General features: G+C 46.9%; 2 pseudogenes across 2 annotated transcripts; both read right to left on the bottom strand.

The window, feature by feature from the left end:
• Nucleotides 1–6,795: 6,795 nt before the first annotated feature.
• On the bottom strand, nt 6,796–11,037 carry LOC307065700 (dipeptidase 2-like; annotated as a pseudogene). The gene is made up of 9 exons: nt 10,984–11,037; nt 10,640–10,843; nt 10,187–10,313; nt 9,754–9,883; nt 9,388–9,529; nt 9,017–9,086; nt 8,720–8,896; nt 8,144–8,340; nt 6,796–6,814 (listed from the first exon to the last, which is right to left on the bottom strand). The product of its transcript is annotated as a dipeptidase 2-like (transcript).
• A 1,336-nt stretch (nt 11,038–12,373) lies between these two features.
• Nucleotides 12,374–23,075, bottom strand: LOC307065690 (dipeptidase 2-like; annotated as a pseudogene). Its single transcript has 10 exons — nt 23,022–23,075; nt 22,678–22,881; nt 22,235–22,361; nt 21,802–21,931; nt 21,436–21,577; nt 21,065–21,134; nt 20,768–20,944; nt 20,085–20,388; nt 18,793–18,861; nt 12,374–12,657 (listed from the first exon to the last, which is right to left on the bottom strand). The product of its transcript is annotated as a dipeptidase 2-like (transcript).
• Nucleotides 23,076–23,830: the final 755 nt, after the last annotated feature.

Genomic DNA, 23,830 nt, shown 5'->3' with positions numbered 1-23,830 from the left:
TTCAGTCCATGAAGTAATACTTCATTAAAACTAGATCTGCTTCTAATGCCAGTGTGATGCAGATCAGTATCCCCTTTCTTTTGACTTTCCAGGATGTGTGAAGAGAATGGTATGGTTTGGTTTAGGAAGGGTTGTAGCTTAAGAGGATTGCATTATGTTTCTGTGTCACTTTGGGGGATTTTATTTCAATATTATATCCTGTTCTGTAAAAACACCCTAGTCATTCTCTTACTTCTTATTAAATAATTAAACGCTGCCCTTGGTTTACTTTCCCCTTCTGTTCAGAAGACTCCTCTCCACTCTAGGCCTTGATCTGAGTTCCAATTCATCAGCTTGTAGTAGCTACACTTCTGGTTTCTGAAGTCAGACAGATAATGGGTCCCATTTCTGTCTTCATCAGTTATAATTTAGCCTCTGATATATGCGTACCAGAGCTGGCAGTGACAAACATTTTGCTTCTCCTTATTTTCCCAGGGTTCTGTGCATTTTAATAGAGGATCACAATATTTTAAGTAGAGCTGGGATGGGGTGGAACGAAAGAGCAGGAAAACATGCTTTTAGGAAGGTCTGATATACAAATCACATGGAGGTAACTGCTTGAGAGAAAACCACCCCTACCTGAGTATTGTCAATAAAGTAGCACAGGGAGGCAAACGAATCAATTGTTCACTAAAAATATTCTTCTTTAGAAGAATAAAATTCACAAGAAAGCCTCATTGCAAATAAAATATATTTGTTTTCCTAAAGGAAGATATTTGGAAAGTCGTAGTAAATACCTCCTTTGACCTTCTGTGTCCCTAGTGTTCTATCTCCACTAAGTTTTATGAACACTACATAGAGGAGGAGGCTGAGTCTCAAAGACCATAAGTAAGAGATGGATTTCAGAGCCTTTGCAAGGTCCATTATGCCCCATGACTTCCCATTGCTTGTGCTTTTCATCCAGATAGGTGCTTAGGATACCAGAATGAATACATCTCTTTCGAGAGGTTTTTAACAGACATTAGATACTAAACAAGTACAACACCTAACAAATAGAACAGAATGCTTTATTTAAAGCAGAAACAGAATAAATGCTCACCTAGTATCATTTAAATCCCCATTAAATTATTTTTTGAATCAACATGTTTATATTTGAGGGTATTTTCTTATTTTTTCCTAGTTCCCTTTACTTGCACCTCCTTTCTTTTTCACTTTTCCCAACTGAAATGTTTATGGTTTCAAAAGTAATTACTTCTTGAAGAAAGTTTTCATGTATACTAAGTGCTACCTAATGGAGGCCATGAGCATAGAGTCTGCTAGCATTTAGAGTGGTATAATACATAGCCAGGTTGAATCAAGTGGGAGAGAAGGTTAATCATTCTTTTAAACTGGCAGTGTTGCCAGAGGTGGATTAATGTGCTTTTTGAATCTCTTATGTGCTGTAAGTCTCCTTGATCACAATCACTACGTTAATGGTTGAGGTTTTGAATTAGTGGTGTCTCCTGGGCTCAGCTGGGCCAAGTCCCTTCATCTCTCTGGCCATATTAGGTGATAGTTTTCTCATTTCAATACATGATCTATGTTAGAGGGAGTGTTGACTATACCAGACTTTTAACGTGGGCACCCAGAAAGTGGAAGAATCTCTCTACTGGTGATGAATCATAACTCTTTTCATTGTGAATATAGTCCTTCCCTTAGGTAAGGTAGGAAGACCATGAAAAATAGAAAGTTCTCGGGTGTCTGTGGAAGCTGGAGTGCTCTCGACCTGTCAGCTCACTGGCAGAGCAGGCTTTGTCCAGACACTAGAGAACAAAATGTGAAATTGGCACCAGCCAGCCTCTCCATTGCACAGGATATCCCTATTTAAATTTGACAATCGGGGTATTTTACAATTTGAAATTCTTGTCATCCGGTTTTCTTTAGTTTTTTCTTTGGGTTGAAAAGACTGAGAAGCTTGTTAAAAAGTCTGGAATTCTGATGGTGAGGCTTAACCAGATCTATTGAGTCATCAATCAGCAAACATTGACCAATGCTTACCATTCCCCCAGTTACTATACTAAGGACCCAGACATGTCTCAGATAGTGGCCTTGCTCATTCACTGTATTTACAGTACTTTTTTCTAAATGTAACCAGAGCTCAGGTAAAGACAAGACATTGATTTGAGTCTGAAGTAAACAAAGCTGACTGGTCTGATGCCTTCAGTTTCCAGAATTCTTTTGTTTCAGGTAGTAATTTTCCCAGACCAATAGAACAAAGTCCTATCGTCTATTTATTTAATATTTTATGACAGTAGTCCTTGCCCCTTTGACCTCTAGTGAGGAAACTTGCATAAGAAACTGAAATATGCTTAGGTTCTATGGGTAAGTGCAGATAATGATATGAATGAAATTAAAAATGAAAGCAAAGGTAGAAAAGCCAGTTCTGAATAGATGAAGTAAGACAGAGGTATTTGAAAAATCAAATAGAAAAGATACAATAAGGAATGGAGAGCTTCTGGAAGTTTTCCAATAGGTGAGGGGTTGGTACATCTTTTTTTTTTAAATAACATGTCTGGCAGTTGTATGCCAGAGAAAGTTATAATGGGGTTGACTATATGCATGAAGTCCAGTGAGAACACTGTTTCTGTAGGCCACTGACGATGTTCTGAGTGTACATTCTATAGTACTAGAAATTAAGTTAGGAAACAAAGGGTAATCTGATGTCATTTTAAATGACATTTCACAAATGATTAGAGCTAAAAGGTGTCTTTTTTCACTCAGCCAACACGTTGAGCACGTACTATGGGGCAAGCACTGTGCTTATGGGTAAGAGATAAAAGGAAAAATAAAGGCCAGAGGAACTCAAAAGAGAGTGTGAGAGATGCATAAACAACTCATTACAATCAAATAGGGAGAGGCTATTAAATAAATAGATCATAAAAATGTAACTTTGTAAAACAGAACTTGGAGTCACTAACCCTGCTAATAGGGGATATTAAAGAGAATGCCAACAATGAGGGGGTTTGGAATTAGGTTTTGAATGTCAGTAGGAATGTTCCACGTGGAGAGAAGGTCAGGGGCATACCAGGAAGAAGGAACATCCTGGACTTGAGAACCAACACATTATGTTTAAGTGATTGTAAATGAGATTTTTTTTTGACTAGAGCGTAGGGTATAAGTTGCCAAATGGTAGAAAATAGAGTATAAAAGTTAGGCTGGAATAAAAATATAAAGTGTCATAATTCTTATGATGAAAGTTAGGTGTTTTCCTACAAAATGGGTTACTTATAAATATTTTAAAAATAGAGACTGCTGTGTAAGGCTCGAAAAAACACTAAATCAGAGTTGTACAGAGCTCAGGCTTAGTGGTGAAAATTTCTGTATTTTGTTTTCCAGGTTGGATACTGTTACAATTCTTTAACATTTCTTTTTCCTAAGTAAAGGCATCTGGTGAAAATACGGGATCCATTTTATCCTGGGGAAGTTTTGTCTTAACCTTTCTTCTATGTATTTTTTCTATTTAAAATGCTTTTGCAGAATCTAATCATACGAAGTTCGGATACTTGAAGTACCTGCTCATATTCTCTCTTTGACATAATGGGAATAATTGGGAAGTCTTCTCTAATTTTGAGACTACCATGACTACTCTCTTATGTTGGTTATTCCTGTAGATGAACCAATTTTAGGTTCATCTGAGTGATTAGTTAAACTTACTCCTCACAGATTGATTCAGCAGGTCTGAGAAGATATCTCAGAATATGTATATAGAGAGATAAACAATAAGAAATTACAGTAAGCACAAAAACAGATAAAGATCATTCATAATTTTTCATAAGATCTTATTTTCTTTCATTTCTCTTATTTTTTTCATAACTTTAATCATATGAAAAAGAAGGGAATTTACATGGAATAACAAAAGATATGCAAAACTTAAGGAAACACAATTTTCTTAAATTTCTCAAACTTATTTGTATAGGATTCAGAATGCACTTAAAATGATTAAATGACTTAAGCTAAATCTTTTTTATTGCAAACTGTTTTAACCCAATTAACCAAGCAAGAAACTGAGAGTCATTCTTTACTCTTCTCCCCTCCCTTAAACTCTGGAACAATCCCTAAGAGTTGTCATAATTATACTATATATATATATGTATATATATATATATATATATATACACACATATATACACACATATGTGTGTATATATATGTATATCTATACACACACACACACACACACACACACACACACACATATATGTCCATTCTTCTCTATGTCCATTGTCATATCTTTTACATTTCTTACTAGGATGTAACATCCCAGTTCACTTTTTCCCTGACTCCAGTATTATTTCTGTCTTGTTTATTCTCTGCATTGCAACCTAAGTTTCACTCAACGGCTTAGAGCTCTTTGATAGCTTCTCTTTAATTTTGGTGAAAAGGCTTCAAGCACTGTGCTCTTGCCTACTAGTCCACCCTCATCTGCTTTCTCTATCCTTACTTAGCATCTCCTTCTTCCATAAATTTTCAGCAATACTCAGTAGACTTCAGGGTTAGACTTCTCTTAATGCTGAACTTTCTCCAGGTAATGTCATCAATTTGTATCATACTTTACTCATTCAATCCTCGGTTAATGCACTCTCATCATATGTTTCAAAATAAACATTGAATCTCTGGCTTTTCATGACTTCCATTAGAGATTAAATTCCCTTTCTACGTGTTCTTATAAAACTTGGCTGTCCAGTTACCTATGAGAGGTATAGTTCTATTTTATAGTTCATTGCCCCTACTACATTGTAAACTGCATGTGAACAATGTCCTTATTTACCAGTGTTGTAGGTACTCAATGAATATTTATTCTGTTAAAAGATTTATTCTGTTAAAAGTTGAGACTGTTTATGTTCCATAAATAAGAGAAAATGTAGCTCAGAACCAAGTAGTGGCAAGAGGCTTGAATAAAAGTAGACAATATTGAGGGATAGTAGGAATTTAGGTTAGAGAGTACTTGGTTACTGAATTAATTATGAAGGTGAGGGATGATTATACAGAGTCCAGAGTTTTATTATTCCTTTAAATTAATTTTTATTAGAGTATAGTTGCTTTACAATGTTGTGGTAGTTTCTGCTGTACAGCAAAGTGAATCAGTTATACCTATACATATATTCCCTCTTTTTAATATTTCTAACCATTTAGGTCACCAGAGAGCATTGAGTAGCGTTCCCTGTGCTGTACCATAGTTTATCATTAGTTATCTATTTTATACATACTGGTGTATATATGTCAATCCAAATCTCCAAATTGATCCGGCCCTTCCCCCCGCCTTGGTATCCATGTGCTTCTTCTCTACATCTGGGTCTCTATTTCTGCTTTGCGAATAAGTTCATCCGTACCATATTTCTAGGTTCCACATATAAGTGATATTATACGGTATTTGTGTTTTTTTTTGATATTGATCTGCTTGAGTTGCTTATATAGTTTACAAATTTATTTATGTTTATATTTTTTGGAGATGAATCCCTTGTCAGTTGCTTTGTTTGCAAATATTTTCTCCCATTCTGAGGGTTGTCAGAGTCCAGAGTCTTCAGTGTTCCCCCAGTATCCAACTTGGACAAGTGTACAGATAGTGGTGGTATAAATGACGTAGAGAGATGAATAGTGGAAGTAAGTATTGAAGGTAAAATTAATCGTTCAGTAACATCACATAATTAATTTTAAGTGTCCATGTTATATTTGGGCAGAGTTGTTCAGTTGGCAATTAGTTAAGTTTGTAAGAGACTCAGGAGAGAGATATGTAAGTTTTAGGTCAAGATCTGTGATATATATGGTGGCTGGAATCACAAGAGTAGATGAGACCATCTATCAAGGGCAGAAGAGAGCTTCTGAGAAATACACATCTCTTGGCAGAGGGCAAAGTGAGAGTGCCCAATGAAAGAGATAAGGATGTCCAGAGGCAGGAGGAAGAAGTAGCAGGCTAAGATGCTACTGTTGTTAAGGTGAAAGATTTTTCTGAGATGACAAGTTTGATCAACAAAATCAAATATTGCTGAAAGGTGACAGAATGACCAAACAACATTCACTCAATTTAATCACAAATTAAATGTTGGTGAATGCAATTCCAGTGCAGATAAGTAAGAAGAAAAGAGCAAAATTGTGTGAGTCACGAGGTACATAAAGATAAGAAAATACAGACAATGAGAATAAATACAATTTTTGATAAACTGCACTGTGAAATTAGGAAGAGAGAAAAGGTAACTAGAGAATTACTTGGCATCAAGCGGGAGTAATTTTTAATGGGAGGGAGCCAAAATAAAATCGCTAAAGAGGAAGACCTTAACAATCCCAATGAGGTGGGAAAATGAATGGAAGGTACTGAGGAAGTGAGAATAGGTATTTATAAACTATGTCGAAAAGCTATTCTTGGACGTAAAGAGAAAAAGTTAGTTTGGGGTGTTTTTGCTTTATAGTCTGTGTTTTCTCTGTGAAATAAAAGTTTGATGGGAGGTGATGTCACCTTGAGATAGCGCTCATCAAATATCCTATGTGCTTATCTACATTTTTCATCCTCCTTTGTAGTTCAACTGTTTTCCTTTGATTCGTTGTGGCCAGTGGCAAAGAAGCAGAATCAAGTGTATCACTTCTGAGCTGAGGTCATTAGGAGCCAGTGTCCCTCTTGTCTGGTCCTCTGCTATTGTGACATTGGAGGTCAAATAGTCCAGATGACGTGGCTGCAAGATGGATCAGGACCATGTGACCTGTAAGGGCTTTACTCAGTAGAGAAATAACGTACTCGTATGTTCCACTGAGATTCCTGTGTTCAATAGATCTGCCTGTGAGAGCTCAGAGAGCATAGCGAAGGCTGAAATGACAAAGACAGAGGGAGAGATGCTGGTAACAGATGGAAGGCGCCTGGCAGATAATATATTAAATGGTAAACAAAGCTGCTGGAGTAAGAGACAGAGTATATAAGACATGAGAAGAAGGCCAACTGTCTGTAGTATCTAACGCTAAGGAGTGAGGAGAGAAACAACTGAAAAATAAACATAAAAAGAATGATGAGAAAGAAGCTAGGTGGTATGCCAACAGAAATCATAAAATTGCTATAAAACATAAAGGAAGGTAGTTTTCAAAGAAGCACCATTTAACGGAGCCAGTTGTTTCCCAAAGGCAAAATGCTGTGGGAACTGAAAATAAACCATCTGATTGGATGACTAAACTTTTATGAACAAAAGTGGAACCATTTCAGGAAAGTCATGGGAGAAGACGCTGTGTTACAGTGGGGAGAGTAATCAATACATTGTGAGGAAAGGTGCCTTCATTTGCAAGAGATGCCCATTAAGAAGTGAAGACAGCATTTAAAGGGAAGGGATAATTTAAGAAAATTAAAAAAAAATTTAAGGAAACTTGAATAATTCATAGACAAAGAGGGAGGTATTAGTGAAAGACTGAAAATCAGAGAAAGCTATCTTAAGTTGTTGTTATGGACTGAATTGTGTCCCCCCAAAAATTATATGTTGAGGCCCCTCCTAATTTGACTGTAGAAGATAGGAGATAGGTCCTTTAGGGAGGTAACTGAAGTTAACTGAAGTCATAAGGGTGGGGTAATAATCTGACAGGGACTGATGGTGTCCTTATAAGAAGGGGAATAGATTCCAGAGATCTCTCTCCCTCTGCTCGTAGAGGAAAGGCCGTGTGAGGACACTGCAAGAAGACAGCCATCAGCAAGCCAGGAAGATTGTTCTCACCAGAAACCAATTCTTATGGTATTCAATACCTTAATCTTGGACTTCCACCGTCCAGCACTGTGAGAAAATAAATTTCTGCTGTTTAAGTCATTCAGTCTATAGTATTTCACTATAACAGCCCAACCAGACTAATACAGACCTTCATGTACACTGCAATATACAGAAGCTAAACAATGATTGTGAGCCAGAGAGTACATCTTGAACAGAAGTGTAATGACGCTTGTGGTACTCACAACTTCACGAATTTTGTCAGAAAGATGTGAAAAAAAGTCAGTCAGACAACGGTTCTGATAGTGGATATTTTCTTTATGTGTTTGACATAAAGCAGTGTCTGACAGCCTCCCTGATACCCATCCGTATCGCAGTTTTGATTCTGTGGCTCCAGTTCCACATGGCACCAAGGTGCTGTGTACTGTCCATTCTTGGGTTTTTGGGTGCTGTACCTGTTGCCAATAGGTGGGTCAAACCACTGGGGCTCTTCTGAAGTCCTCCCTAAATTTGGACCCAGCTTCAGCTCCAAATCCGAGTTTTCAGAGAGCCCAGGGTGAGGCTCGCCTGCCACAGTAGACACGTTGGCTAACGGGTTGCACTGCAGCACCCGCTCGGACAAGGGCACCATCACGATGCCACCGTTCTTCTTCTGCAGGGGCGGACCCGTGGACAGTCAGCTTGGCCCCCAGCACAGCCAGCTGCCTGTTCACTCTCTCGGCCCCTGTGAGGAAGGTGTTCAGCCCTGGCTTTGAGGTCAGAGTCGTCTCCTCTCTGGGTTTGTGTGAATGGAGGAGCCGCAGCCGTGGTCTGGGTGGTGTGTTGGCCCTGGGTTTCTGGGTTTGGAGGAGTATCTTACCACCTAGACCCCCACCTAGGGCTGAAGAGTTCAGGGGCTGTGGACCGTGGGTTTTGGGGGCAGAAGATATTTAACCTGGCGTTTGAGGAAATGGAGGGAGAAGAGGCTCAGGTTCAAGGGCTCCTGGTTTGAATCTCTTGCTTTAGGTTTGAGGGCCAGGGCAGTCTCTCACCAGAAGCTGCAGGATATCATCAGGAACATTGCGAGTGTTCTTGCACATACCCCGGGCAGCTGAGTGGGAGAAGATGACAGGTGCCTGTGACACTTGTAGGGCTCGCCGTGCCACAGCATCCGAGACATGGGCCAAGTCCACCATCATGCCCGGGCGGTTCATTTCTGCCACCACCTTCTGCAGGGACAGGATGGGGAGAGGGCATGAGGGCTGCATTTATCTTGTGTGTATTTATCTGTAGGGCACAGGCGGGGCTGTACATTCATGTGGGGCAGGGTATGGAAGCCGGGTCCTTACCTCGCCAAAGCCGGTGAGCCGACTGACATTGCTGTAGAAGGGGTGGATACCCTTTGCTGAGCTCTGTGCCCTGCTGGATGGCCAGGAGGCAGTCTGACTGGTGGCCATGACTTGGCTACAAGAGCGTAGAAAGAGGTTCTGTCGAACCGTCTACACCTGCAACTCCCTGGTGCAAGAGGAGGGACCCAAACTGGGCTGTGCCTGGCAGTAGGAGGGCCCTTCTGGGGATTCAGTCTTGTTCTGCAAACCTCCATTCCCCTCCCGACCCCAGGTTCAGGGCTGGATCCCAGGGGTAAACTTGCTTTGGGCCCCAGCGTGATCTTGGGCAGATCCCTGCCTCACTGGGCCCTTACCATCTGCACTGTGCTCACCAGGGCGTGTTGCAGGTGTGGGTGAGTGTCACGTAGCGCACACCCAGCGCATAGAAGTTACGCAAGATGGAGAGGCTCCTGTCCAGTGAGTGGCCGCCCTCTACACCAATGAGGCTAGCCAACTTCCGGGTATTGTTGAGAGCTGGGGGCAGGTAGGTCAGATGATCATTTTCAGAGGCAGGGGTAGCTAACTGAAGTCCCTAACACCTACCACCACCAGTCTGTTTACCATTTTTTTTTTGTTTTTTTGGCCGTGCCGCGCAGCATGAGGGCTCTTAGTTCCCCCACCGGGGATCAAACCCGAGGCCCCTGCAGTGGAAGCGTGGAGTCTTCACCTCTGGACTACCAGGGAAGTCCCCCGTCTACCTTTAACTGAGGTCACAAGCTCCAGCTCAGAATAGGAGGCACACATGGGGCAGATGAGGTGAACTTGCTCCAGGGTGAGGCGCACAGCATCGCGTTCGTGGGTCCGGCATGGGACGTAGGCTCACCAGAACTGAGGGAAGGCAAGGGCTTAGTTTGGGCTTTGGAGCTCCTTGGGCTTCTCATAGCCTCCTCAGCTGGCACAACACTCACTGAGCCCAGAAGTCACATGTAATGCGTTGCTTTTTCTGTGGTACTTGGATGCCCGTCAGGTTGGCTCACTGTGACCCCTGTTCCCCCAGCATCCATGGCATGGCACTTTGTAGGTCACTATGGTAACTTAGTTCCAATGTGACTAACCTGTGGTCTCTGAGGCCCCCAAACTGCCCCACATTCCCCAGCAGCCATGGTGGCACCTTGTGTGTCCCTTTGGTACCTGGGCACCCACGAGATCATTTTTCAGCCTGTCCACGCTGGTCTGGCCATGGCTGAAATTGCGCAGATTAACATCCTGTAGCCCGTGGTGGTAAAACTGCCTCAGGGCCAGGGGCGTGTCGTTGTGGCTGGAGGGAGGTCAAGGCAAATAGGTGGGCTCCTTAGGCCTTGGGATCAGGCAGGACACATTGCCTGGCCTGGGCCAGCCTGTGGGTCCCCCACCTCCCACTGTCACACAGACTGTACTAGGAGCAGCTGGGGCCTGGGCTGAGGGGTGCCCACCAGGGAGGGGATGACAGAGAAGGGGAAGGGCATCCATAGATGATGGAGAGGACGTCCAGGGGTGGTGTGAGGGAGCCTCCCCACTAGCTCTGCATGCTCCGGACCTCCTGCCCTGCCCGGGGCCAGGCTAGGCACCCAGCGGCCCCCAGCAGCCCGCACACACTGCAGCCACCCGTCCACAAGCGGGAAGTCCTGCATCAGGGCCCGCGTGCGCTCCCGCGGACTTGGGGTGCTGGAGGTGCCCGGCGTGGTCTTCACGGGTAACCGGCCGCAGCAGCAGACCCAGCAGGAGCAGCAGACACAGCAGAGGCCGCTGGCTGAGTGCGCGGGGACCATCGAGGCGGGCAGTGGGGTTCTGCCTGTCGACACAGGGCACCTAGCGGCGCGGCCTCGCGAGGGGGGCGGTTTGAGGGAGGGGATACGGAGTCACAGGACCCTGCGACCCGTGCGCAGAGAGCCGCGATCCGGGAAGCCCAGCAGCCACAGGGCGGCAGTGCCCTCCCACCCCCTGCTCACAGGCAGCTCCTGTGGGCTAAGCTGGCCTCTGCGGAGAGCCCACTGGCCTCCCATCGCGGGTTCCCTCCACCCCTGCCCCTCTTCCCACTCCCACTGCTCCGAGGGGGCGCCCTAGGTTGCTCTCCCCGGCCTGTAACCTTCCTGTCCAAGCTGGGGTGCTTCTCTCAGAGGGCCACCTTCAGCCCGAGGCCTCCCGGGAGCACACCTTGTCCCCATCTGCCTGCAGCCGGCCCCGCCCACCCTGAGGGCTGCGTGCCAGTGTCTCTGTGGCCACAAGTGCTCTGGGCTCCCGGTTTCCCGGGACTGGGCCATGAGGGCTTGTGTGGGGGAAGAGATAGTTTCTGGAAATGCGGGGTGGGCGGGTAACCATGTGAGCTCTGGATTCAGGAAGGGGTCCTCTGCCCCCGACCTTCTCTCTCCACCTACTTGACTCCCCAGCCTGCATGACCATTCTCTGGGGACTTCAACCAGCGCCTGGGAACTATCAGGAACCTCCCCCACTTCTGTCAGCCAGCCTCAGGAAAGAGCGCCCTCAGGAGTCTCTACACCTCCCCAGGGCCTGAATAGAAGGACTTTGGGGATGTGAACTGAACGACCTTCTGGGGAGAGTCAGCGACCCTTTTACTCAACAGAGCAGGAACCCAGTCAGCAGGCTATTTGAGTGGAAGGAAATGAAGTGATTTCCATGGCAGCAGAGCCCCCACCGCAGCAACCTTCCTCCCAGAGCTGCTGGCTGACCTTCTGGCCAGGATCCCTCCTACCTCAGCGTGGAAGGCCTGGTTTCGTGGAGAAGTATAGGTTCTGAGGAAAGACCTGGCACCTGGGTTCTGCTGCTACACTTGCCTTATCTCGTGGCCCTTGTGGCTCTAGCTTTCCCAGAAACCTCAAGGGCTTAAGTGCCTGTGCTTACTCAGAGGCCGCACGCCATTCCCCATTTCCAGCCTCAGGCCCTCCCCCTAGCTGCCTCCTCTAGAGACCCCCTCTCCTCAGCACACACACACACACACACACACACACACACACACACACTCTCTCTCTCTCTCTCTCTCTCTCTCTCTCTGGGGATGTGCCTTCTCACAGAAGCTCGACCACAGAGATGCTTTAGGGACTGTGCCCAAACTCCTTCATCCCCAGCCTCTCAAGTTTTTGCTCTGATCCCTGGCACCCCCTGGAGCTGTTCCACCTTTGGAACCTTTCCCAGGTGGCAGGAGTGCCTAGCACAGGGGTAGTGACCTAAGTCTGAGCACTGGAGACCCTAGAAATCTGTTACACACAAACATTTTATTGAGCAGTAAGGGACCCCACTGGGGACAGAAAGGGCTGGCAGTAAAGGAGCATGTGAACCTCGGGGCAGGGTGCATGCTGCTTGACTCTCCATCCTGTTCTTGCTTCAGGGAGCAGGTCCACCGTGCTCCAATCGCCGGTTTTTGGGTCTGGAGCAGCCCAGCTCTTCGTGCGAACTTTCTGAAGAGTGCTTTCGTTTGGGAGCACGTCTGGGGACTGGCTTCACTGCTTCCACCTTTGCTGGTGGGGCCAAAGGAACATCCCCGTAGGCCCGGTAGCCACCAACCAGGCAGTATGTCTCCCCATGCCAGCCCAACTGCGTTTCTCCACACCCTCGGTAGAGGACATGGTAGTGCCCGGGTGTGGGAGGAGAAACGGGAGCCACTGCTGCTGCAAAGAGAATCAGAACCGATCAGTCACTTGTGCTGTGCACAGTCTCCTGCCACAATTTCCCCCTCTCATGTCTCTCCCAGTTTCTGGCTGAAGACCTTTCATCTACTTGACATCCAAAACACAGCCTTGGCCCATCACCTCTATGAGTCCCTAGAGAAGGGACACTGGCTGCAAAAGCAATCCCTAGAGCCTACGGCTGCAGCAGATGAGGAAGTCTCTTCACCGTTTCCAGGGAAAACAGTAGAACCCGAAAGAAATTGCACTCATGATCCTCTCCACCTCTCCCTTCCACAACAGAGAAAACATTTCTTGCAGTCTGTCACTTCTGAGGCTTTAAGGGAAATGTCTTTCAAGTTTTGGAAAGAAATAATCTAATACAAATCTGTTAAGAACCCCTCTCACCTTGGCAACCCCTCTTGGGCCCCAGTTATACTGCCTGTTTCAACCACACTGAACTCTAGCCCTCTGGTACTTTTATGTAGATTAGAACAAGGCTAAATACTGAGGCAGAGTGATCAGGAGACTCAGAACCGGGGTCTGGGTACCAAGTCTAGGCTCACATCAACCCAGCCTCCTGGGACACCATCTCCTCAGCCCTCCAGTCTCATTAGCACTTCATCACCCCCCCCTTCATTCTTCCGGTCTTCCCATCAATATGGCACCACCCTGTCCCCGAGTACTCAGCAACTCAGTACGGGATGTGTCTGAGAGGACCGATAGAGATGTCTGCATGACAGCACAGAGGTGCCTGGGTTTGAAGGTGTGCTTCTAATTGTGGCCCTCTTCCTCAAACTGCTCCATTTACCGTTTGCCAACAAAAATACACTTGTCTTTTGCTAAGAGGCCATTCAGGAAAGGGTCTGAATGGAAGCATCCTGTAGCCCAAAGGGGAAGGCTACATTATAAAGCTTAGAACCGTCCTGCACACTTGTCCAGGGATGACCTTTCACTTGTCCTCAGCAGTGAGCCCTGTGGGTCCCTGAAGGTGTCCCAGGTCACTGGTATTACTTACATGTGGGAGTGTGCTCAGTTGTACATAGTTGGCAGGCCCCACAGAAACATGTGCCAGCCAGGTGAGGTGGATTGTATCCCATACCTCCTGTGGAGGTGGCCGGTCTGGGTGTACCTGCTGCACTGCCCACCCAGGGAACAGAGCACAGGGTTGAGTATATATAGCCTATGAAGTCAGACATTGTCTCTGACAGTCAGAGAAACTTCCCTACCAGTTCTCCACCAGGTACGAATCTGTTTTGTTGTCAGTTACCATGGAATCTGTTACCATGGAATCTGTGAGAAGGCCTGTGAGGGCATCACTAGCCAGTGAGGTCATATATGGAACCTGTGACTTGAGGGGCAGGCTTCAGGAGGAGGGGCAGTTTTTTGGAGGAGAACAGGGTAGAGGCAGAGGTACTCTGCCTGGCCCCTCACACCTGGGCCTCCCCACCAATGCCGTAGTCTAGTAGACACCCTAGGTGAGGCGTGCTGGTGGTCTGGCACAGCCCCAGGGGCCACAGGAGGGCAAGAGAGACCCACATTCTGTGATTGGCTTGAGAGGCAAGATGAACGTAAGAGAAAGCTAGGTTGTATGGCACTTACCCTAAGAGGCAGAGATTTGTGTGGACTGGGGGATCAGGGAAGGCTCCTTTGCAGTGGGCCTGAAGGACAAGTGAGATTTGGACCCATGGGGAAGAGAGGGAAGACATTCCAGTTTGGAAGAATAAAAGCAAAGACACACTCTTCTCGACCTTGTCCTGCCCCCAATATAAATTCCTAGCACCCTGAAATTTTTACAACTGAGGACTTAAAAAAACCAAGAGGTTAAGGGGCCTTCGCAGTGGTACACAGGTAGTGGAGAGGTGTTCTGCTCAGTGGTTAGGTTCACGTCGGGGCTCCGGGTTTACAGCTGATAGGAATGTGAGGACAAGCTCCTGCCATTTCAAACATTTCCAAGTGATACTGAGAGAGATGTTAAAGGTGCAAAATGCGGGTGCTGAATGACCTCACAAAGTGGGAATGGTGGGCCCATTTGAACATGAAATGGAAAACAAATTCATGACAAAAGGACATAATACAAAATGACAACATAATCACTACAGTCCCCTCTCCCCTAGAAGTAAAAGTCATTAGAATCCTCTCTCTCTCCACCATGAAAGGATGAGATAAAGACTCAGCAGCAGCCCCCGTGAGAAACATGGTCAACCGTGTGAAGAGGTGTTACTAAGACGATTCGGTCCGCCTCAGAGAAGGAAAGAGACAACTCTGCCCTTAGCCTGATCAGGCCCACGGGAAGCAAGCACATTTGGGGCAGCCTCTGATAGTGTGGCAATGAGAGAGAACCTTCTTTAGGAGGGGACTCCCTGCTGCCGACCCTGAAAAAGCAAAGATGGGACATTGGTTTAATGGGGCTGTTGCAGAGGCGTTGTTCCCAGGAGGTAGAGACTGCTTCGACTACCATTTTAGAGGTTGGGCCACCGTGGTTGAGAAGCACAGCACCTTCTCTTCCTAAACTGCTTGAATCAGCGGGTACACGTTAGGACAGACGAAGTCAGGCCTCGTTGGAGCGGACTGCCTTTGGGAGTGGTAGAATGTAAACTGTGAAGGGGAATGCTCTGGAGGAGGTTTGTCATGGCAGCTGGGCCAGCATGAGACCATTCAGATTCTCCACGGCTCCAGAGATTACTTGACTGGGAGCATCCCTGTGATGTGGCGGGGGGACTCCTACCTTAACAGGACCTGGCTGGGCATCTGGGGAAGGCGGAATAAATGGTTTATTAACTTACGAGAGCGAGAGACTCACAAAAGCACTGAAAAAGACTTGTACCTGGATTCTTGAGCCAACCCTAAGAAAACTTATCTAGATCTGGAGTAGGGCTCTGGAGGCTGCACTTTTAAGCTTCCTGGGCAGTCCCACCACAGTGGTCCATGGATAGAGGGACCAAATTATTGTGTGTTCTCGGTTGCTTTGGGGAGTCAAAGTGGGCAATATTAAAAACTGCAGCAGGCATACGTATAAACAGGCAATATTCAAGGCAGACAGAGGTGTATAGTTATTCTATGCATGAATCAGGTTTGGGAAAAGCTAGCCTGGTGGTTAAATAACACAACCCTTACGACAGACAGACCAGATTCTGTCCTACTTACTTGTGTGATTTTGACCCAGTTCTTTTATCCTTCTGACTGTTTCTTCATATGGAAAAGAGCTATGGCTGTACATTTAGCACAATATTCTCTTTTGGCAAAAGTTGCTCTGGGTCCATTTGTGTTCTCTGCAACTGAATCCTTTCCAGTGTGCAAGCATTTTTAAGTTGTTTGGTGAAGTATTACATTTGACTTTCAACTGTTCATTACTTTGGGCAAAGCTTATGTAGTGCTGCAGAGACTAGAACCTATGCAGAGATAGTGAGAGGATGTTATAAGCTTATTCTGCCGGTTGATACAAAAGTTTAACCTTTTCTCCTCTTCCTCCACCTGCCGCCAAGTCATGAGAAAGAAGGCAGAGCCTGGAAATGCACACCAGGCAATACTTCTGTGTCAGTTTGCCTTTTATTCCTCTGCCAGTACTTCCCAGAGAGATTTCACCAAAAGTGCCTAAGCTTGCCATGGCCATTGTTGTGAAGAAAGTTTCTCTCTATTGCTAGTCACATCCCCTTTCCCTTCTCCTGGGGGCTTAATGGATGTTTGGGGGCAGGAACTAAAATTTAGAAGGTAAAAAACAAAAAAACAAAAAACAAAACAAAAGAAAAAACAAGTGTTCTTTTTTTTTAAACATCTTTATTGGAGTATAATGGCTTTACAATGGTGTGTTAGTTTCTGCTTTATACCAAAGTGAATCAGTTATACATAAGTTCCCATATCTCTTCCCTCTTGCGTCTCCCTCCCTCCTACCCTCCCTATCCCACCCCTCTAGGTGGTCACAAAGCACCGAGCTGATCTCTCTGTGCTATGCGGCTGCTTCCCACTAGCTATCTATTTTACGTTTGGTAGTGTATATATGTCCATGCCACTCTCTCACTTTGTCATGGCGTACCCTTCGCCCTCCCCATATCCTCAAGTCCATTCTCTAGTAGGTCTGTGTCTTTATTCCTGTCTTACCCCTAGGTTCTTCATGACATTTTTTTTCTTAAATTCCATATATATATATATATATATATATATATATATGTGTGTGTGTGTGTGTGTGTGTGTGTGTTAGCATACGGTATTTGTCTTTCTCTTTCTGACTTCCTTTACTCTGTATGACAGACTCTAGGTCCATCCACCTCATTACAAATAGCTCAATTTCGTTTCTTTTTATGGCTGAGTAATATTCCACTGTATATGTGTGCCACATCTTCTTTATCCATTCATCCGACGATGGACACTGAGGTTGTTTCCATCTCCTGGCTATTGTAAATAGAGCTGCAATGAACATTTTGGTACATGACTCCTTTTGAATTATGGTTTTCTCAGGGTATAGGCCCAGTAGTGGGATTGCTGGGTCATATGGTAGTTCTATTTGTAGTTTTTTAAGGAACCTCCATACTGCTCTCCCTAGTGGCTGTACCAATTTACACTCCCACCAACAGTGTAGGAGGGTTCCGTTTTCTCCACATCCTCTCCAGCATTTATTGTTTGTAGATTTTTTGATGATGGCCATTCTGACCGGTGTGAGGTGATACCTCCTTGTAGTGTTGATTTGCATTTCTCTCATAATTCGTGATGTTGAGCATCTTTTCATGTGTTTGTTGGCCATCTTCGGAGAAATGTCTATTTAGGTCTTCCATCCATTGTTTCATTGGGTTGTTTTTTTTGATATTGATCTGCATGAGTTGCTTATATAGTTTACAAATTTATTTATGTTTATATTTTTTGGAGATGAATCCCTTGTCAGTTGCTTCGTTTGCAACTATTTTCTCCCATTCTGAGGGTTGTCAGAGTCCAGAGTCTTCAGTGTTCCCCCAGTATCCAACTTGGACAAGTGTACAAATAGTGGTGGTATAAATGATGTAGAGAGATGAATAGTGGAAGTAAGTATTGAAGGTAAAATTAATCGTTCAGTAACATCACATAATTAATTTTAAGTGTCCGTGTTATATTTGGGCAGAGTTGTTCAGTTGGCAATTAGTTAAGTTTGTAAGAGACTCAGGAGAGAGATATGTAAGTTTTAGGTCAAGATCTGTGATATATATGGTGGCTGGAATCACAAGAGTAGATGAGACCATCTATCAAGGGCAGAAGAGAGCTTCTGAGAAATACACATCTCTTGGCAGAGGGCAAAGTGAGAGTGCCCAATGAAAGAGATAAGGATGTCCAGAGGCAGGAGGAAGAAGTAGCAGGTTAAGATGCTACTGTTGTTAAGGTGAAAGATTTTTCTGAGATGACAAGTTTGATCAACAAAATCAAATATTGCTGAAAGGTGACAGAATGACCAAACAACATTCACTCAATTTAATCACAAATTAAATGTTGGTGAATGCAATTCCAGTGCAGATAAGTAAGAAGAAAAGAGCAAAATTGTGTGAGTCACGAGGTACATAAAGATAAGAAAATACAGACAATGAGAATAAATACAATTTTTGATAAACTGCACTGTGAAATTAGGAAGAGAGAAAAGGTAACTAGAGAATTACTTGGCATCAAGCGGGAGTAATTTTTAATGGGAGGGAGCCAAAATAAAATCGCTAAAGAGGAAGACCTTAACAATCCCAATGAGGTGGGAAAATGAATGGAAGGTACTGAGGAAGTGAGAATAGGTATTTATAAACTATGTCGAAAAGCTATTCTTGGACGTAAAGAGAAAAAGTTAGTTTGGGGTGTTTTTGCTTTATAGTCTGTGTTTTCTCTGTGAAATAAAAGTTTGATGGGAGGTGATGTCACCTCGAGATAGCGCTCATCAAATATCCTATGTGCTTATCTACATTTTTCATCCTCCTTTGTAGTTCAACTGTTTTCCTTTGATTCGTTGTGGCCAGTGGCAAAGAAGCAGAATCAAGTGTATCACTTCTGAGCTGAGGTCATTAGGAGCCAGTGTCCCTCTTGTCTGGTCCTCTGCTATTGTGACATGGGAGGTCAAATAGTCCAGATGACGTGGCTGCAAGATGGATCAGGACCATGTGATCTGTAAGGGCTTTACTCAGTAGAGAAACAACGTACTCGTATGTTCCACTGAGATTCCTGTGTTCAGTAGATCTGCCTGTGAGAGCTCAGAGAGCATAGCGAAGGCTGAAATGACAAAGACAGAGGGAGAGATGTTGGTAACAGATGGAAGGCGCCTGGCAGATAATATATTAAATGGTAAACAAAGCTGCTGGAGTAAGAGAGAGAGTATATAAGAGATGAGAAGAAGGCCAACTGTCTGTAGTATCTAACGCTAAGGAGTGAGGAGAGAAACAACTGAAAAATAAACATAAAAAGAATGATCAGAAAGAAGCTAGGTGGTATGCCAACAGAAATCCTAAGATTGCTATAAAACATAAAGGAAGGTAGTTTTCAAAGAAGCACCATTTAATGGAGTCAGTTGTTTCCCAAAGGCAAAATGCTATGGGAACTGAAAATAAACCATCTGATTGGATGACTAAACTTTTATGAACAAAAGTGGAACCATTTCAGGAAAGTCATGGGAGAAGACGCTGTGTTACAGTGGGGAGAGTAATCAATATATTGTGAGGAAAGGTGCCTTCATTTGCAAGAGATGCCCATTAAGAAGTGAAGACAGCATTTAAAGGGAAGGGATAATTTAAGAAAATTAAAAAAAAAATTTAAGGAAACTTGAATAATTCATAGACAAAGAGGGAGGTATTAGTGAAAGACTGAAAATCAGAGAAAGCTATCTTAAGTTGTTGTTATGGACTGAATTGTGTCCCCCCAAAAATTATATGTTGAGGCCCCTCCTAATTTGACTGTAGAAGATAGGAGATAGGTCCTTTAGGGAGGTAACTGAAGTTAACTGAAGTCATAAGGGTGGGGTAATAATCTGACAGGGACTGATGGTGTCCTTATAAGAAGGGGAATAGATTCCAGAGATCTCTCTCCCTCTGCTCGTAGAGGAAAGGCCGTGTGAGGACACTGCAAGAAGACAGCCATCAGCAAGCCAGGAAGATTGTTCTCACCAGAAACCAATTCTTATGGTATTCAATACCTTAATCTTGGACTTCCACCGTCCAGCACTGTGAGAAAATAAATTTCTGCTGTTTAAGTCATTCAGTCTGTAGTATTTCACTATAACAGCCCAACCAGACTAATACAGACCTTCATGTACACTGCAATATACAGAAGCTAAACAATGATTGTGAGCCAGAGAGTACATCTTGAACAGAAGTGTAATGACGCTTGTGGTACTCACAACTTCACGAATTTTGTCAGAAAGATGTGAAAAAAAGTCAGTCAGACAACGGTTCTGATAGTGGATATTTTCTTTATGTGTTTGACATAAAGCAGTGTCTGACAGCCTCCCTGATACCCATCCGTATCGCAGTTTTGATTCTGTGGCTCCAGTTCCACATGGCACCAAGGTGCTGTGTACTGTCCATTCTTGGGTTTTTGGGTGCTGTACCTGTTGCCAATAGGTGGGTCAAACCACTGGGGCTCTTCTGAAGTCCTCCCTAAATTTGGACCCAGCTTCAGCTCCAAATCCGAGTTTTCAGAGAGCCCAGGGTGAGGCTCGCCTGCCACAGTAGACACGTTGGCTAACGGGTTGCACTGCAGCACCCGCTCGGACAAGGGCACCATCACGATGCCACCGTTCTTCTTCTGCAGGGGCGGACCCGTGGACAGTCAGCTTGGCCCCCAGCACAGCCAGCTGCCTGTTCACTCTCTCGGCCCCTGTGAGGAAGGTGTTCAGCCCTGGCTTTGAGGTCAGAGTCGTCTCCTCTCTGGGTTTGTGTGAATGGAGGAGCCGCAGCCGTGGTCTGGGTGGTGTGTTGGCCCTGGGTTTCTGGGTTTGGAGGAGTATCTTACCACCTAGACCCCCACCTAGGGCTGAAGAGTTCAGGGGCTGTGGACCGTGGGTTTTGGGGGCAGAAGATATTTAACCTGGCGTTTGAGGAAATGGAGGGAGAAGAGGCTCAGGTTCAAGGGCTCCTGGTTTGAATCTCTTGCTTTAGGTTTGAGGGCCAGGGCAGTCTCTCACCAGAAGCTGCAGGATATCATCAGGAACATTGCGAGTGTTCTTGCACATACCCCGGGCAGCTGAGTGGGAGAAGATGACAGGTGCCTGTGACACTTGTAGGGCTCGCCGTGCCACAGCATCCGAGACATGGGCCAAGTCCACCATCATGCCCGGGCGGTTCATTTCTGCCACCACCTTCTGCAGGGACAGGATGGGGAGAGGGCATGAGGGCTGCATTTATCTTGTGTGTATTTATCTGTAGGGCACAGGCGGGGCTGTACATTCATGTGGGGCAGGGTATGGAAGCCGGGTCCTTACCTCGCCAAAGCCGGTGAGCCGACTGACATTGCTGTAGAAGGGGTGGATACCCTTTGCTGAGCTCTGTGCCCTGCTGGATGGCCAGGAGGCAGTCTGACTGGTGGCCATGACTTGGCTACAAGAGCGTAGAAAGAGGTTCTGTCGAACCGTCTACACCTGCAACTCCCTGGTGCAAGAGGAGGGACCCAAACTGGGCTGTGCCTGGCAGTAGGAGGGCCCTTCTGGGGATTCAGTCTTGTTCTGCAAACCTCCATTCCCCTCCCGACCCCAGGTTCAGGGCTGGATCCCAGGGGTAAACTTGCTTTGGGCCCCAGCGTGATCTTGGGCAGATCCCTGCCTCACTGGGCCCTTACCATCTGCACTGTGCTCACCAGGGCGTGTTGCAGGTGTGGGTGAGTGTCACGTAGCGCACACCCAGCGCATAGAAGTTACGCAAGATGGAGAGGCTCCTGTCCAGTGAGTGGCCGCCCTCTACACCAATGAGGCTAGCCAACTTCCGGGTATTGTTGAGAGCTGGGGGCAGGTAGGTCAGATGATCATTTTCAGAGGCAGGGGTAGCTAACTGAAGTCCCTAACACCTACCACCACCAGTCTGTTTACCATTTTTTTTTTGTTTTTTTGGCCGTGCCGCGCAGCATGAGGGCTCTTAGTTCCCCCACCGGGGATCAAACCCGAGGCCCCTGCAGTGGAAGCGTGGAGTCTTCACCTCTGGACTACCAGGGAAGTCCCCCGTCTACCTTTAACTGAGGTCACAAGCTCCAGCTCAGAATAGGAGGCACACATGGGGCAGATGAGGTGAACTTGCTCCAGGGTGAGGCGCACAGCATCGCGTTCGTGGGTCCGGCATGGGACGTAGGCTCACCAGAACTGAGGGAAGGCAAGGGCTTAGTTTGGGCTTTGGAGCTCCTTGGGCTTCTCATAGCCTCCTCAGCTGGCACAACACTCACTGAGCCCAGAAGTCACATGTAATGCGTTGCTTTTTCTGTGGTACTTGGATGCCCGTCAGGTTGGCTCACTGTGACCCCTGTTCCCCCAGCATCCATGGCATGGCACTTTCTAGGTCACTATGGTAACTTAGTTCCAATGTGACTAACCTGTGGTCTCTGAGGCCCCCAAACTGCCCCACATTCCCCAGCAGCCATGGTGGCACCTTGTGTGTCCCTTTGGTACCTGGGCACCCACGAGATCATTTTTCAGCCTGTCCACGCTGGTCTGGCCATGGCTGAAATTGCGCAGATTAACATCCTGTAGCCCGTGGTGGTAAAACTGCCTCAGGGCCAGGGGCGTGTCGTTGTGGCTGGAGGGAGGTCAAGGCAAATAGGTGGGCTCCTTAGGCCTTGGGATCAGGCAGGACACATTGCCTGGCCTGGGCCAGCCTGTGGGTCCCCCACCTCCCACTGTCACACAGACTGTACTAGGAGCAGCTGGGGCCTGGGCTGAGGGGTGCCCACCAGGGAGGGGATGACAGAGAAGGGGAAGGGCATCCATAGATGATGGAGAGGACGTCCAGGGGTGGCGTGAGGGAGCCTCCCCACTAGCTCTGCATGCTCCGGACCTCCTGCCCTGCCCGGGGCCAGGCTAGGCACCCAGCGGCCCGCACACACTGCAGCCACCCGTCCACAAGCGGGAAGTCCCGCATCAGGGCCCGCGTGCGCTCCCGCGGACTTGGGGTGCTGGAGGTGCCCGGCGTGGTCTTCACGGGTAACCGGCCGCAGCAGCAGACCCAGCAGGAGCAGCAGACACAGCAGAGGCCGCTGGCTGAGTGCGCGGGGACCATCGAGGCGGGCAGTGGGGTTCTGCCTGTCGACACAGGGCACCTAGCGGCGCGGCCTCGCGAGGGGGGCGGTTTGAGGGAGGGGATACGGAGTCACAGGACCCTGCGACCCGTGCGCAGAGAGCCGCGATCCGGGAAGCCCAGCAGCCACAGGGCGGCAGTGCCCTCCCACCCCCTGCTCACAGGCAGCTCCTGTGGGCTAAGCTGGCCTCTGCGGAGAGCCCACTGGCCTCCCATCGCGGGTTCCCTCCACCCCTGCCCCTCTTCCCACTCCCACTGCTCCGAGGGGGCGCCCTAGGTTGCTCTCCCCGGCCTGTAACCTTCCTGTCCAAGCTGGGGTGCTTCTCTCAGAGGGCCACCTTCAGCCCGAGGCCTCCCGGGAGCACACCTTGTCCCCATCTGCCTGCAGCCGGCCCCGCCCACCCTGAGGGCTGCGTGCCAGTGTCTCTGTGGCCACAAGTGCTCTGGGCTCCCGGTTTCCCGGGACTGGGCCATGAGGGCTTGTGTGGGGGAAGAGATAGTTTCTGGAAATGCGGGGTGGGCGGGTAACCATGTGAGCTCTGGATTCAGGAGGGGGTCCTCTGCCCCCGACCTTCTCTCTCCACCTACTTGACTCCCCAGCCTGCATGACCATTCTCTGGGGACTTCAACCAGCGCCTGGGAACTATCAGGAACCTCCCCCACTTCTGTCAGCCAGCCTCAGGAAAGAGCGCCCTCAGGAGTCTCTACACCTCCCCAGGGCCTGAATAGAAGGACTTTGGGGATGTGAACTGAACGACCTTCTGGGGAGAGTCAGCGACCCTTTTACTCAACAGAGCAGGAACCCAGTCAGCAGGCTATTTGAGTGGAAGGAAATGAAGTGATTTCCATGGCAGCAGAGCCCCCACCGCAGCAACCTTCCTCCCAGAGCTGCTGGCTGACCTTCTGGCCAGGATCCCTCCTACCTCAGCGTGGAAGGCCTGGTTTCGTGGAGAAGTATAGGTTCTGAGGAA

Source organism: Hyperoodon ampullatus (assembly GCF_949752795.1).
Source record: "Hyperoodon ampullatus genome assembly, chromosome: 2".
Taxonomy (NCBI): Eukaryota; Metazoa; Chordata; class Mammalia; order Artiodactyla; family Ziphiidae; genus Hyperoodon; species Hyperoodon ampullatus.
This window is presented reverse-complemented; position numbering and strand designations above follow the sequence as displayed.